The 15,429-nt window shown below is 45.4% G+C and overlaps 1 protein-coding gene across 2 annotated transcripts in view; it reads left to right on the plus strand.

Annotated features, from left to right (window-relative positions):
• Positions 1 to 15,429, plus strand: part of AGPAT3 (1-acylglycerol-3-phosphate O-acyltransferase 3) — a 97,731-nt gene that overhangs the window by 19,490 nt on the left and 62,812 nt on the right. Inside the window, exon 1 of one of the 2 annotated variants that reach the window (XM_070488970.1) lies at positions 5,840 to 5,917. The exons of the other annotated variant lie outside the window; for it this stretch is intronic. The gene's annotated coding sequence lies outside the window, so the exon portion shown is untranslated. Of the gene's footprint in view, positions 1 to 5,839; positions 5,918 to 15,429 lie in introns of those variants that run through there. 2 annotated transcript variants of the gene reach the window in all.

Genomic DNA, 15,429 nt, shown 5'->3' on the forward strand with positions numbered 1-15,429 from the left:
TCCACCATGCTAGACAGACGTGGGCAGGGAGATCGTCCTGATGCTGCATTCTAGACCAGCACACGTGCTTTTACTGCGAGGCTTCCATTGAGAGTACGTGACCCGCGAGGGGAGGAAAAGGTGGATGTTTTTGTTCTTTTCAAGGACGACATTAGTTAGCTTTGCCGTAGGCAGGAATTTTCTGGAGACTGAGGTTCTGCTTTAGATGTACAGGTCAGTGCTTCTCAGATAACATACGTTGGTCCAATCCATTAGAGATGCCCATTTTGGGTTAGTGAAAAATGGAATTAAAAATGCAAGATTCCCTCCTCCGCTTTCAGCCGTGATGGGATGACAGGGACCAGATTTCACATCCCACCTCCAGCACCTGGAAAACCAAACAGCAGAACTCGAGGCTACAGATTTCAGACACTGCCCAGGAGGAGCACGGGACAGTGATCCCCCGGAGAGGGGAGGAGCGAAGGGAGCCCTTGGCCCCCCAGCTTTCTGCCTGCAGGGTCCACCTGAGCACAGGGAGAGGGGGCCCAAGACTGGGTGGAGGCAGAGTCTGGCACTGAGGGGCTCCAAGCCTAGAATGTATGGAGAACGTGCTGGAGAGGGTGGGGCTGCCTAGAGAAGAGCTCTGAGAGCTGAGGGGGCCTCTAGTCTTTGGCTGAGTATCCATCTGGGTGTGTGTGCAAATACCACCAACGTGTGGGGGGAGGCCCTGAGAGGAGGAGAAACAGCTACTATGGGCACACAGGGCTGGGAATGAATCGTGTGTCTCACCAGCTGGGTGGAACCAGACCTCACCATTCAGGGGTCGTCAGGTAGAGTCCTCAAAGGTCATCCCCTGAGCCCTGGACACAGGCCTGCTCAGGACTCACCTGAAGGAAGCTTAAAGCAAGGCTTGAAAGGACCAAACTGATGCTAAGTGAGTTCACAACATCCCAGAACAAAGGCTGGCAATATTTAAGGACAACATCAAAACTCGGCCTCCAGCATGTCAAGTTTACGATGCCCAGGAGCCGATCAAAATTATTCACCATCCAAATAAGCAGGAGAGTAATGTGAAACGCGCATTATAAATATGCACGTGTGTTCGGTGACACAGGAAATAAGGACAAGAGGAGGAGAAAATGGAAGATGCAAAGACCAAATAGTGCAACAAAGGAACAAAGATGAAATGGCAGCAGACTTCTCATCAGAAGCTGTGCAATCCAGAAGACGATGGAGGAGCATCTTTAAAATACAGAAAAAAAAAAACTTTCAACCTACAGTTCTGCAGCCAACAGAATCTCTCTCCAAAGTGAAAGCAAAATATAAAGACTTTTTCACACCTTCAAAGACTGAAGGAATTTCTCAGTAGCAGACTTGCACTCTAGGAAATAAAGAGGAAATGATACCAGGTGGAAATTCAGATCTGAAGGAATAAAGAGCAGCAGAAGTGCAGGCAAATAGAAAAGACGTTTGTCCTCTCATTTGAAAAACGTCCTTTAAAAGGGGTATTTTACTGTTTAAGGTAAAAGTAATAACAATGTTTTCTAGAGTTTGTAATATAAGTAGAAGTAAGAGGTATGACAGGAATATAGCATCTAGGAGGGAGAAAATGGAGATTGTTTAAAGTTCTTAAAATGCACGTGAGGTGCTATAATGGTATTGGAAGGTAGACCGTGATATAGTGGAGAGGCACAGTGTAAACCCCAGGGCGGCCATTAAAAAAACAGCAAAGAGGGGCAGCTAATAAGCCAAGAATGGAAATACAATGGAATCATCAGAAAAATCGCTAATCCAGAAGAAGACAGAAGGAAGGAAAAAAATGAAACAAACAAACCCAGATAGAACAAATAGAAAGATGGTAGGTTTCAACCCAACCATACTGACCATCACATCAAATGTCCCTGGCCTGAAAACTCCAAATAAAAGGCATTTTGTCAAAGAGTGTCAGACCAGATAAAAAAGATTAGGTAAAAGTGCTCTTCACATTAAATATAAAGACACAGATAGGTTAAAAATAAAAGATTAGGGGCCGGCCCAGTGGCACAGCAGTTAAGTGCATACATTCTGCTTCGGTGGCCTGGGATTCACCGGTTCGGATCCCAGGTGTGGACATGGCACAGCTTGGCAAGCCACGCTGTGGTAGGCGTCCCACATATAAAGTAGAGGAAGATGGGCACGGATGTTAGCTCAGGGCCAGTCTTCCTCAACAAAAAGAGGAGGATGGGCAGCAAATGTTAGCTCAGGGCTAATAAATAAATAAAAGATTAGAAAAAGATAGACCATGTGAACGTGAATCAAAAGATAGCCAAAGTGGATATATTGGTATCAGACAAGTTAGATTTCAGAGCAAGAAATATTTCTAGGAATAAGAAGGATATTTTATAATGATGAAAGGGGTCAGTTCATCAAGAGAATGTAACTTACTGAATATGTGTGCCCTTAATAACAAAGCTTCAAAATATATGGAGCAAAAACTGATAGAACTGAAAGGAGAAATAGACAAATGCACAGGTGTAGCTGGAGATTTCAAGACTCCTCTTTCAATGATTGACAGAACAAGTAGACAGAAACTCAGTAAAGGTCCAGAAGACTTGAACAGTGCCGTCGCCCAGCCCGGGGAGTGGAGCCCCCGCCCAACAACAGCAGAGCACGCATTCTTTGCAAGGGCACGTAGAGCATTCACCCAGACAGACCAAATCCTGGGCCGTAAAATGAGCCTCAGTAAATGAGAAAGGGCTGAAACCATACAAAGTATTTTCTCTGACCAATAGAAAATTAAACTAGAGATCGGTAATTGAAAGATATCTGGAAAAATCCCCCAATATTTGAAAACAAAATGAACAGACTTCTAAATAGCCCATGGGTCAAGGAGGAAATACAAAGAAGTTAGACAACATTTTGAACTGAGTGAAAGTTGAAACCCAATGTATCAGAATTAGTGGAATGCCGGTAAAACAGTGCTTAGAGAAGAGTTTATAGCATTAAATGATTATATTAGAACGTACAACTGTTCTCAATCAGTGATTTAAGCTTTGACCTTCAGGGAAAGTTCACAAAAGAAAGAAATAACGAAGAGCAGAGATCAATGAAATAGAAAACAAACAAGAGGAAAAAATCGATGAAACCAAATGGTGGTTCTTTGAGAGGATCGTTAAAACTGGTAAACCCCTAGTTAGACTGATCAGAAAAAAAAGAGAGAGAGAGAAATCTCCCAAAATTAGAAATGAGAGAGGAGAAATCACTACACCTCCCACAGATCTTAAAATGGTGGTAAGGAAATATTACAGAAAACTTTATGCCAGGGAATTTTACAACATAGATGAAATGGACAAATTCCTGGAAAGATACAGATCACTAAGACACTAAGTCAAATTTGATAACCTGATAACCCTGTATCTATCAAAAAATTAAATTTTTATATAAAAACCTTCCAACAAGAAAACTCTCGGCCCAGATGACTTCATTGGTGAATTCTATCAAACATTTAAGGAAGAAATAATCCTAATTCTACACAAAATCCTCCAGGAATTAGAAGAGGAAGGAACACTTCTCAACTCATTTTACGAGGCCAGCATCACCCCGACACCAAAACCAGACAAAGGCTGTGGCGCAGTGTCCCTCACGAACAAAACCCTTCATGAATTAGAAAGTTTTAGCAAATCAAATCCAGCACTATGTGAAAAGAAGACTGCCTTAGAACCAGGCGGGGGTCATCCCAGGAATGCAGGGTTGGTTTAAAATTCAAAATCAGTCACTGTAATTCATTATATTCACAGACAGAAAAAAGAAAAACCATATGACTGTCCCAAAAAAGTGACTGTGCAAGAAAAAAAAATAAACACTTGACAAAATGTAATGCTCATTCATGGTAAAAAAGAATTCTCAGCAAACTAAGTGGAAGTGGACGTCCTCGATCTAATAAAGGACATCTAGGAAAACCCACAACTAACATCATACTCGGTGGTGAGAGACCAAAAACTTTCTTTCTAAGACTGGGATGGCTGCTCTCACCACTCTTATTCAACATTATATGGGAAAAGTAGGGAAGAAAAGGAGATAAAAGATATACAGAATGGAGAAGAAGTTCAGTTGTCTTTCTTTACAGAGGGCGTGATGGTCTATGTGGAAAGTCCTCAGAACTCTACAAAAAAGCTACTAGCACCAACAGATGAGTTCAGTGAATTTACAAGATACAAGGTCAATATAGCAAAACTAATTTTATTTCCATATACTAGCATCGAACGATTAAAAACACCATTTACAATAGCATCCAAAATATGAAATTTTTGGATAAATATAATAAAAAAAGTCTCAAGAGAAATTACAGAAGACCTATATAAATGGGGAGCTGTGCTGTATTAATGGACCAGAAGCCCCAATGTTATTAAAATGTCAATTCCACCAAAATTGACGTATAGACTCAATGCAATCACAATAGAAATCCTGGCAAAGTTTTTTGTAGAAATTCACAAGCGTATTCTAAAATTTTCATGGAAATCCAAGGATCTAAAATAGCCAGAATCATTTTGAAGAGGCAGAAAAACTGCCAAGATTTAAGACTTTCTCTCTTGCTGCAGTAACTAGACGTTCTGGAAGGTCAGTGGAATGGAATAGATTTCAAGAACGAACCCGTGCATTTACAGCCAGTTCATTCCCAACAGAAGTGCCGGTGGAATTCGGTGGGGAAGCAGCAGCATTTTCAACCAGCGGTGCCAGGACTGCTGGACACTCAGATGCACAAATGTCAAACCTTCGCCCTACTTCATCTCATCTTACAAATTAACTCAAAAGGCATCACAGACCTACATGTGAAAGCTAAAACTATAAGATTTCTAGAAGAGAAAGTGTGGTATAGACATGCAATGGAATATTATTCAGCCTTAAAAACAAATAAAATTCTGACACCTGCTACGACATGGATGAACCTTGAGGACATCATGCTGAGTGAAATAAGCCAGTCACAAAAGGACGAATACTGTATGATTCCACTTATGTGGGTCCTAATGGAGTCAAATCCACAGAGACAGAAAGTGGAAGGGTGGGTGTCTGGGGCTGGGGGAGGGCAGGGTGGGCAGTTACTGTTTAATGGGGACAGTTTCAGTTTGGGAAGATGGAAAGTTCTGGAGTTGGATGGTGGTGATGCTTGTGCAACAATGTGAATGTGCCAAATGCCACTGAACTGTGTGCTTAAAAATGGTTAAAACGCGGGGCTGGCCGGGTGGCGTAGTGGTTCAGTTTGCGTGCTCCACTTCAGTGGCCCGGGGTTCACAGGTTTGGACCCTGGGCGCAGACCTAGCACGACTTGTCAGGTCACACTGGTGACATCCCACATAAAACAGAGGAAGATTGGCACAGATATTAGCTCAGGGCCAATCTTCCTCAGAAAAAAAAAAGAAGAAAGAAAAGAAAAAACTGATTAAAATGGTGAATTTTATGTATGTTTTACCACAATTTTAAAAAACAAGGACCAAAATTAGCCAGTCAGCCTGGGGTTTTGCTTTGTTGCTCTCAGGCCGAGGCTGTGCTGGAGGCGCTGGGTGGCCTGGAAGGAGCTCCACACAGGGCCTGGGCTTGGGAGGGAGCGAGAGTGCACACGAGGACGGGCACAGTTGCTGCGCCCGGAAATGCAGTCTTCGGTCCAGGGCCCCAGAGGCCTGGAGGCCGTTCTGCTCCACATGGCAGGATGCCCCCCACCTTCAGCTGTTCCAGAGCCGGCGGGGAGACTGAAATTGCTTGGCAGTCTTTTCTGGGCGTGACCACGGGATCTCTCTGCGTCTGTTAAGCGAGGAGCCATCTGTTGGGCCTCCTTATCAGGCAGTGGGAAATAACCGCCCTCGAAAAGGCCCCAGTGGGCTGTGTCTCTGGTGTTTGCTTAAGTCGGTGGAAGATTCAGTTCATCGGGAAATCAAGTGTGTTCGGAGTTGTCCGTTTCCCCGACGTGAGTCCTTTTGCACGTACTTCAGTCACCGCCTGTCTTTCCAGTCTGCCGTGACTACGTCTGTGTCTCTGTGTCTGTGCCTTCCACTTCCAGGCCTTCAAGTCGGAAACCTAAGGACAGTTGCTCCTGCTGGCCCTGCTGACCCTGTGCCTCAGTGAGTCAGGAGAAGAGGCGCCGGACGCCTGAGCCGGGTGTGTGTGTGTGTGTGTGTTTCTGTGCCCTGGAGCCAGTCCCTCCTCAGCGATCTGGCCCTGGCTCTTGCTGGTAGATGCAGAAGTCCATCCGCCTTGACACAGCTTCAGTGACACTGAACGACCGTGTGGGCACAGCGAGGCCTTAATGCATGGTTGATTAATTTTCTGAAGTGCTGTGTACTTTAAAGTTTTCTTCTAACCAAAGGATATTTATCATAATCAGTTCCCACTTGTCCAAAATCCAAATGAAAAAGTTCAGGTAATACAGTTTCCCCTTCTGTTCTTTCCTGTGGGATGAGCTGAGGAACCAAGTGACGATGCTGCTGGGTCGGAGGGCGTCTGTGGGGCAGAGGTTTCAGCGCAGCAGTGGACCTGGTCTTTGCTAGCAGACCCCGAGGTCCGTGTGTCTCTGTGAGATGGGTGTAGCCATCCAGTTTAGACGCCCACAGGCGGCTGTATGACCTGGTGGTCGGTGGACACGTTTGCCAGGAGAGGGAGAACCTGGTGCCATGGGGCGGTCTGCTCCTTTAGGAGCATCCTTGGGAGGCCCGGTGATAACCAGCGGCTTTGGCGGAGAGCACACACTGGGGGACCTCGTTCATCCTGGCCTGAGGACAGAGCCCATCTCGCAGAGTGACCTCTGGTGACCCGAGCGCTTCTCCCCTGTTCTCCTGTGTCCTGACCCCACGGGGTCCAGGACCATCTTTTCAGGTCCATGCTGACCCCCCTTCTGCGCCCACACTCACTCTTGGGATCTGCTGCTATCAGGTGATGCAGCGACAGGTTCCTTTTATATTCCTCAAGCCTCGAGCACCTCTCTGGGCGCATCACTATATACACTCTCTGGTGTACATCACTGTATTTCAAGTTCTGTATACACTACACCGTGTTGTAAACCTGAAATTTATGCAGTGTTACACACCAATGTTACCTCAAAACCAAACAGTGATAAAGTGCTTTCTGCAGAGAGTGAGTCCCAGAATTACATCTGAAAGTTTGTGAGTTCACCTCACGGTCCCCATCCTCAGTGGGCAGGGAATGTGACCCCCTGCGTCGTAATTACACCGGATAGTGCGCTCAGAGCTGCTAGTCGTAAAACAGGCTTTTCGGATACGAGCAGGATTGATGCAACCCGATGCCAGCCTCGTACTTTTTACATTTATAGTCATGACTTGTTTAAAATAATGTTGCTCAAATATATGAATCGAGCACAACGGTATCTCCTTAGTTGTCAAATTAAAATTGCTTTGTTCAGCGTCTCTTCAGATTTCAGTGTTTCAGTATGAGTGCGTGTTTGATAACTGGTAACATAAATGTGATACACATGGCAGCTCTCTGCTAACTAGCACTTTGAGCCTTTTGTCGCCAACATTCTGAATCAACAAGTTTGTTTGCTTTTTTTGCTTGTTATTGATTTAATAATAGGTAGCTTATGGTGTCAACTGTTAAATTGTTGCAGGCTGCTGTTCTGTGCACAAGAAAATCAGACGATATTGTATCCTCAAGTGAGTGTCAGTGTGCTCCTTCCCTTTTGGTCGTTATCGGGCAGTAGCTGAGCTGAGGGCTCAGAGGATCCTCCTCACAGTGGGGCCGGAGGTGCTGGAGCCCGGGTGCAGCCTGCAACGGCCAGCCAGGGCTGGGGGTGGCACCGGGGGCTCGGATCTGTGAGCACAGTGCACTGTGCACGGCAGACGTGCGTCGTCCACGATGGTTTGTTTCTGGGGGAGGGTGGCTGAGGGTCACTAGTCATCAGCCAGACCTCTCCCAAAAAGATGGAATTTGGGGAAGTTAGAAATGATCTCCCTCATTTGTGGGGACGGGGACCGCAGAGTTCTGTAACAATTGAGGGCTGGGCAAAACAGTGGGCAGGAGAATGGCGAGTTGAAAACAGTATGCTTTTTAGGACTAGTAATAACTAAGGGAAATTCCCAGATCAGATTTATAACCAAGCATCTGGTGATTAACTCAACATTTATGAAACGAAACGACTTTCAGTTACACATATATAACTTAGCACTTTTTTTAAAACTGAAGTGTAATTGACATATAATATTAGTTTCAGGTGCACATCATAATGGTTTGATATTTTTATACATTACAGAGTGATCACCACAGTAAATCTAGTCACCATCTGTCACCAGACAGTATTATTGACCGTATTCCCTGTGCTGTGCGTTCCGTCCCCGTGCTTGTGTTATAACTGGAAGTTTGCACTCTTAATCCCCTTTACCTGTTTTGCCCATTCCTCCACCTCCTCCCCTCTGACAACCATCAGTTTGTTCTTTGCATCACTGAGCCTGTTTCTGTTTTGTTTTGTTTGTTCATTTGTTTTGTGCTTTAGATTCCACACGTAAGTTAAATCACATGGTATTTATCTGACATTTCACTTAGCAAAATATCCTCTAGGTCCATCTGTGTTGTTGCAAATGGCAAGATCTCATTCTTTTTTATGGCTGAGTAATATTCCACTGTATGCATACACTACATCTTCTTTATCCATTTGTCCATCAGTGGACACTTAGGTTGTTTCTGTGTCTTGGCTATTGTGAATAATGCTGCAATGAACCTAGGGGTGCAAATATCCTTTCAAAATAGTGTTTTTGTTTTCTTTGGATATATACTCAGAAGTGGAATTGCTGGATGATATGGTAGTTCTATTTTTAATTTTTTGAGGAACCTTTATATTGTTTTCCATTGTGGCTGCACCCATTTACATTCTGGCCAACAATGCCCAAGGGTTCGCTTTTCTCTACATCCTCAGCAACACTTGTTAATTCTTATCTTTTTGATAATGGCCATTCTAACAGGTATGAAGTGATATTGTGTTTTTGATTACATTTCCCTGATGATCAGTGATGTTGAGCATCTTTTCATGTGTCTGTTGGCCATTTGTATGTATGTCTTCTTTGGAACAAAGTGTCTTTTCAGATACTCTGCCCATTTTTTAATCAGACTGTTTTTTTGATATTGAGTTGTATGAATTCTTTATATATTTTGGATATTAACCCTTTATTGGATATATTGCTTACAAATATTTTCTCCCATTCAGTAGATTGCCTTTTCATTTTGTTGGTGGTTTCCTTTGCTATGCAGAAGATTTTAGTTTGATGTAGTCCCACTTGTTTATTTTTGCTTTTTGTTGCTCTTGCCTGAGGTGACAGATCCAAAAAAAATATCGCTAAGTCCGATGTCAAAGAGTTTACTGCCTATATTGTCTGCTAGGAGTTTTATGGTTTCAGATCTTACCTTTAACTCTTTAATCCATTTTGAGTTTCTTTTTGTATACAGTGTGAGCTAGTGGTCCAGTTTCATTCTTGTGTGTCTGGCTGTCTGGTTCTCCTACCCCATTTGTTGAAGAGCCTGTCTTTTCCCCACTGGATATTTTTGCCCCCTTTGTCGTAGATGAATTGACCACAATTGACCACTTTTAAGAAGCCAGAATGATATAGCAAAACAGGTCCCCCCCACTAGTAACCGTCAGTATTGAACTTTGAGGCAAATCATTCATTTATGACTTGAACCAGCACCTCTCGAAAGAAGATGTCCAATGTCTAATAAACTTCTGGAAAGGTGCACAACTTAATTAGTTATAAGAGAAATGAAAATTAAAAACCACCAACGTCATGTCTGTCCAGAAGCAGAATGGCTAAAATGACAAAGCACTGAAGGTGACAGTGGTGGGACGGTGGGCGCTGGAGCGTCGTGGGGCTGTGGCCTGGTCCCAGTCACAGTGGAAAACTATTATTATTATGCACGTCAGCTCCGCACTGACCACTTTAAAAATCCCTCATTATTCCCTTCTCTTCCCGCCCGTGTTGAGCGAATCCTATTCTTCGTGGTGGGGTCTCCGCATAAACGATTTCCCTGCCCTCACCCGCAAGGGCCGCGCAGGATTCAGAGCCCCCTGCCAGGCCCTGAGGGCAGGCTGCGTCCATCCTGTCCCTGCCAGGTCCTGGGGTCCTGGTAGACACTTGTGCCGGCTGTCCCGTCCTGTGCCAGCCCCACAGACAGGAGCAGGTGCTGCCCTGGAGCAGGAGGCTGGTAGGAAAAGCCCGGCGGGCGGAGGACCCCAGCTGGCGGAGCTTGTTCTGGGCATCCATAGGGCCCTGGGACGGAGGGTTCCCGAGCAGGCCGCTCCGCGTGGCCCCTGCGCAGAATAGCTCGTCCCTCTGCCCCGTGGCCCCTTCACTCACAAACAGCAGAACAGATCCGCGCTCCTATATAACTGTGACTGCAATTTAGCTCAAGCTAGTTTTCCACTAATTTTTCCGTACATGTCTTTGGATGATTTGAAGCTTTTCCTTCGTCTTTCTTGGGTCCTTCCATTGCAACGGTGCCTGTCCGACGTGCGTCCTTCCCGGCCCCCGTCTCCTCCCTCGGCCAGGGGTCTGCGAGAGCCCGGCTTCCAGCGCTGCCGGCCGGCTATGGGCACTGCCCTCTGCAGCGGGAGGGGTGAGGCGGATGGCAGCAAGGGTCCTCTCGGCCCTGAGGGCTTAGTCCCCTGTCCTGCAGAGTCTACTGAAGATGACCCCGGTGGGGCCAGGGCTCCCACCGGGAGTGCGAGGGTGCAGAGCAAGGCCCGGGGTCTCTGCTCCCAGGGTGGCTGGGGTTGGGAGCCCCGGGACACCCAGAATACTCTCTGAGGAAGGTGAGGCTGGTCTGTGGTGAAGCAGGCAGCCTCTCGGATTGCTGGGGTGCCTCCGTTTTGTGAGTTCTAGAGTGAAGGGAACCCTAAGGCTTAAGGTGTAGAGGTTTGTACCCCCAGCCTCTGTCTGCAGAACAGTTGTTTCGTCGCGACCAAGACAGAGGCCAGGCTGGTCCTGCACCCCTGCTGCGGCCCACGTGCCCCATGAGCCTCAGTCCCGGGCCCTGAGGCAGGAGGCGCCTGACAGTGAAGGCGAGGGGTGGCACAGGGCAGGGGCGCCCTGAGAGGGCAGGCGGGCGGGGGCCAGGTGCAGCCGGCTCGGCCGTGGGTCCCCACGCTGTGGCTCTGCTGGAAGGATTCTCTTTGCTCTGAAGGTGACATCAGGCCCAGCAAAGGCTCCGACTCTGACCAGCTAGGTTGTATCTGGAGAAGGCATATATCCTTCAAGGTGAACTTTTTCCCTTAAAAAACAAATCTTATCAGTGTTCAAGATAATTGATTAGATTGTCGTAACTACTATAGAGACAAAAGGTTAGAGCTTAATAAAGAAGCAAGCAACTTTTTTCTTAATATTTAAATTTTAATTATAAAAGCACTACATGCTTGTAAAATTAAACGCAGAGCCCAATCTAATAAATAATCAAAATTTCATTCTTCACTCCATCCCACTCTTTTCCTAGAGGGAGCTACTATAAATGGTTTGTGGTTTATCCTTCCAGAACTTGTAAAAATACACATAAGAACATACATACACAGGGTTTCTAAAAGTGTATTCATGTGTCACAGCATACATCTGTGCAACTTGGTTTCAACTTGTCCTGGAGTCTTTCAGTACACATCGATCTACCTCATTTAACAAGGCTCCTTTGTGTGCAAGCTCTAAAGAGCGTGCATGGACTTACACATGTACACACACATACGCGAGTTACAGGAAATGTCTGTGTGGTCATTTCAGAGCACGGTCACCGATCGTCAGTTTGTTAGAACTGGAGTATGCTTTTAGCGCTTGGAGTGAGCATGTGGCTCAGAAAGCGTTGAACTGGCATACTCATTCTTGCTGATGGGCTGGCGGGGATCAGGCGAACGCAGTGGAGACAGTGTCTGTGGAGAGGGGGGACGCTGGCCCTTGCGCTGTGTAGCGTGAGTAAGCCCCGCCTGGCCCGGACGCCTGACCCAGTGGAAGGTGGACTCTGCCTCCTGGTGTGGAGCCAGCTCTCCGTTTCTGTCTGTGCTGTTCCTAGGTTGGCGAGGGTTGATGGGGAGGCTCTACCTGGACGGCGGCCTGGGCCAAATTCCTTCTCTACTGAGGAGCGTCTGTTTTCTGAAACACTCCACACTGTGTCCCTCTTGTTGGAACACGTGTACAGGGTCATGTGCAAGCACATTTACAGGCACTTTATTGCCTGGATCTGCAGCTTTCGTGAGGAAAGCTGCTTTCCTTTGAGCATCTCAAGTGCAGACACAGCAGAAGCAGAAGTGGGTCTATGGCCTCTGTCGAACTCTGCTTGGCCACGAGGCCACTGTGTCAGGGTGCCGTGTCTTGTCTCACAGACACTGTCTGCCTGGCAGCACCTTATCTGTTGGTGAACACACGTCTGCCTCAGAGCCCCAGACGTCTCGCCACTTTGGTGTGGCTTTGTGCTGAGGGGCTCTGGCAGAGCAGAGGTGGAGCGTCTCGGGGTAACCTCATCTGTAGCCCCCGAGCTGTCTTAGCCGCCCTCTGGGACTTGGCACTTGGTATTGCCTGAAGTTCTCGCCTGCTTGCTTCCGTGTGAATTGAAATTGGGAGGCGTATCCGTAGAAGCACCAGGACCAAGCCAGGAGGGGCGGTTGAGCTCGTGACCTCCAGCCTCGGATGCAGAAGAGGCGGCACAGGTCCGAGCAGGCCTGGCCGCAAATGAATGTCCCGCGCGTGAGGCCCTTCTCACTTCTAGCGCCACTTTGCTGTCTTCCTTGTCCCTCCAAAGTGACGGTGACCTCCGTCAAGGACACATGCTGGCTGCGAGCAGACCTAGAGAGGAAGGAAGACGATGCCGCGGCTGCAGTTTTGTTGGTGTTCTCACCCAGCAATTTCACTGACTCTCGGTGTTTCCAACAACTTGCCTCAAGAACCTCTCGGATTTTCTGTGTAGACGATCGTATCACCTACGAATGATGAAAGCTTGTTTTCTTCTTTCTGATCCATATTTCTCTTATTTTTTTTTACTCGTCTTTTTCTAGCGGCTGCACTAGGTTCTCTGAGGACTTGACGCCTCGAGGGTAGGTGTCCTTAAATGTTAGGAGTGGTGGTAACTTCATCTGTTGTTGCTGTCCTTTGATCTCTTACTGTCAATTATTAGAGTAATTGATTCCTATAGTAAACCATTCCCGGGCCCTGGTATAAACCACACCTGGTCATGGTGGTGCTTTGTTTTTGTGACTCCATGGCCAGGGTCAGTTTGCTAATATATATTTATTGCTAGTATTCCATCGATATTCACGCATGTGATTGGCCTCTTAAGTAATGGGCATTTCGTATTGTTCCTGATGTCCGCTGGAATGCCTCTAGTGTTTCTCCGTTAAGTAAAGGCTCACTTTGGGGCTGAGACATTGTCACCTGACAGGGAGCTATATAGTGAGTGTATCACCGTAGGGGAAAGCATATGATGAGTGTGCACAATATTTTAAATTACTCCTACTTTATTGAGTGTTTTTATCAGGAAGTGAGGTTGGATTTTGTTAAATTATCTGCCCAGCATTCTTATTAAAGAAAAATAATGAATTTTGTTAATAGATTTTCTACTATCAAACCATCCTTGCATTTCTGAAACAAACCCCACTTGGTTGTGGTGTATTGTCTTTGTAATGTGCTGTTTGATTCTGTGTGCTAATTTTTTAAGGAATTTTTGTATTTATATTCATAAGTAAAGAGCAGTGGTTCTCAATTTTTTGATCTCTTTATGCTCCTAAAAAATTATTGAGGACCCCCAAGAGCTTTTGTTTTTGTGAATTGTGTCTGTTATGGTTCTCAACTAGGGGTGATTCCCCCCCCCCCACACACAGGGACATTCGACAATGTCAGGAGATGTTTTTGGTTGACGTAACCAGTGGTGGGGGGTGTCACTCCTGGATGATGCATAGAACTAGCGGGTAGAAGCCTGGGATGCTGCTAAATGTCCTGCAGTGCTCAGGAGAGCCCCAGCAACCAAGAAGCATCTGGTCCAAAATGTTAATCGTGCCATGGTGGAGAAACCCTGCTGTTGATATATACTGTTTTAGAAATTAACATTGAGAACATTTAAAAATATTTACTTAAAATAGCGGCAATAAGCCCATTACATGTTAACATAAATAACATTCTTTTATAAAGAAAAACTGTAGTTTCCAAAACTGAAAAAAAATATAGTGAGGAGAATTGGCACTGTTTTATGTTTTTATAGTGTAGTAAATCTCTTTAATATCTGACCTAATAGGAGACAGCGGAAATGATCTGCTTCTGCCTTCAGTCTGCTGCAGTGTCGTTTGGTTGAGGTACATAAAGAAAAATTCTGCGTCACCAGCACGTATTTGGAAAACAGAGGACTCTCAGATCCCTGACAGGGTCTTGGGGACCCCTGGGGTCCTCGCCTCACACTCTGGAACTGTGGATTCAGACACATTGCCTTCCTCCCTTCCTTCTACATTCTTTCTCACATTGTGAATTTACTGTCATACTTGCTTCAGGAAAGGCATTTGGTAGTTTTCCTTCTTACTCTGTGTTCTGGAAAAAGCTAAATAGTGTAAGATGGTCTGTTCTTACAGGATTGGCAGAATTCTCCTGTGAAGCCATCTGGGTTTGCTATCTTTCGCTAGAGGTAACTCTGACAGATATCTTTTAATTCTATAAAAACATCTGCTCAGACTTTCTATCTTTTCTATGGTCACTTTTTTGTAAGTTTTTTTCTCCTAGATTTCATCTGGTTTTTCAAATTTATTTGCATAGAGATGTGCAATTATTTCCATGATTTAAAAAAATGTTTATATTTTCATTTGATGGTTATTCCCTCTTTTTTATGCCTTTTTATTCTTTTCCTTGATTAGTTTTTTATTGCTATAGATGACATCTATTTTATTGATTTTCTTCAAAAACCAGCTTTTTAAAATTTAGCTGTTAATTAGAATGCTTTTTTCTACCTCATTCTTTTTTGCTCTTACGTTTATTAATTTCTTCAGTTACTTCATAGTTTTCTTTTAACTTTTTGGAGGCTTACCTCTCTTATTTGCGTGCTTTCATTCCTAAAGTTTTTTTTTTTTTTGAGGAAGATTAGCCCTGAGCTAACATCTGCCAATCCTCCTCTTTTTGCTGAGGAAGACTGGCCCTGAGCTAGTGTCCGTGCCCATCTTCCTCTACTTTATATGTGGACGACTACCACAGCATGGCTTTTGCCAAGTGGTGCCACGTCTGTACCCGGGATCCGAACTGGCGAACCCTGGGCCGCTGAAGCGGAACATGTGCACTTAACCACTGTGCCACTGGGCCGGCCCTCATTCCTAAAGATTTAAGGTATTTAATGTGATAAATTTTCCTCTGAGCACTGCTTTCGTTTGCATTGTTTCCTAGAAATTCTGCAGCTTTGGTTTCCACTTCCCCTGAGAACATCTAAGAGGAGAGTGTTTTCACTTCAAGGAGAGGCCCTTGCTGTCTTCTGACTTTG

Source organism: Equus asinus, chromosome 18 (genome assembly GCF_041296235.1).
Source record: "Equus asinus isolate D_3611 breed Donkey chromosome 18, EquAss-T2T_v2, whole genome shotgun sequence".
Lineage (NCBI taxonomy): Eukaryota > Metazoa > Chordata > Mammalia > Perissodactyla > Equidae > Equus > Equus asinus.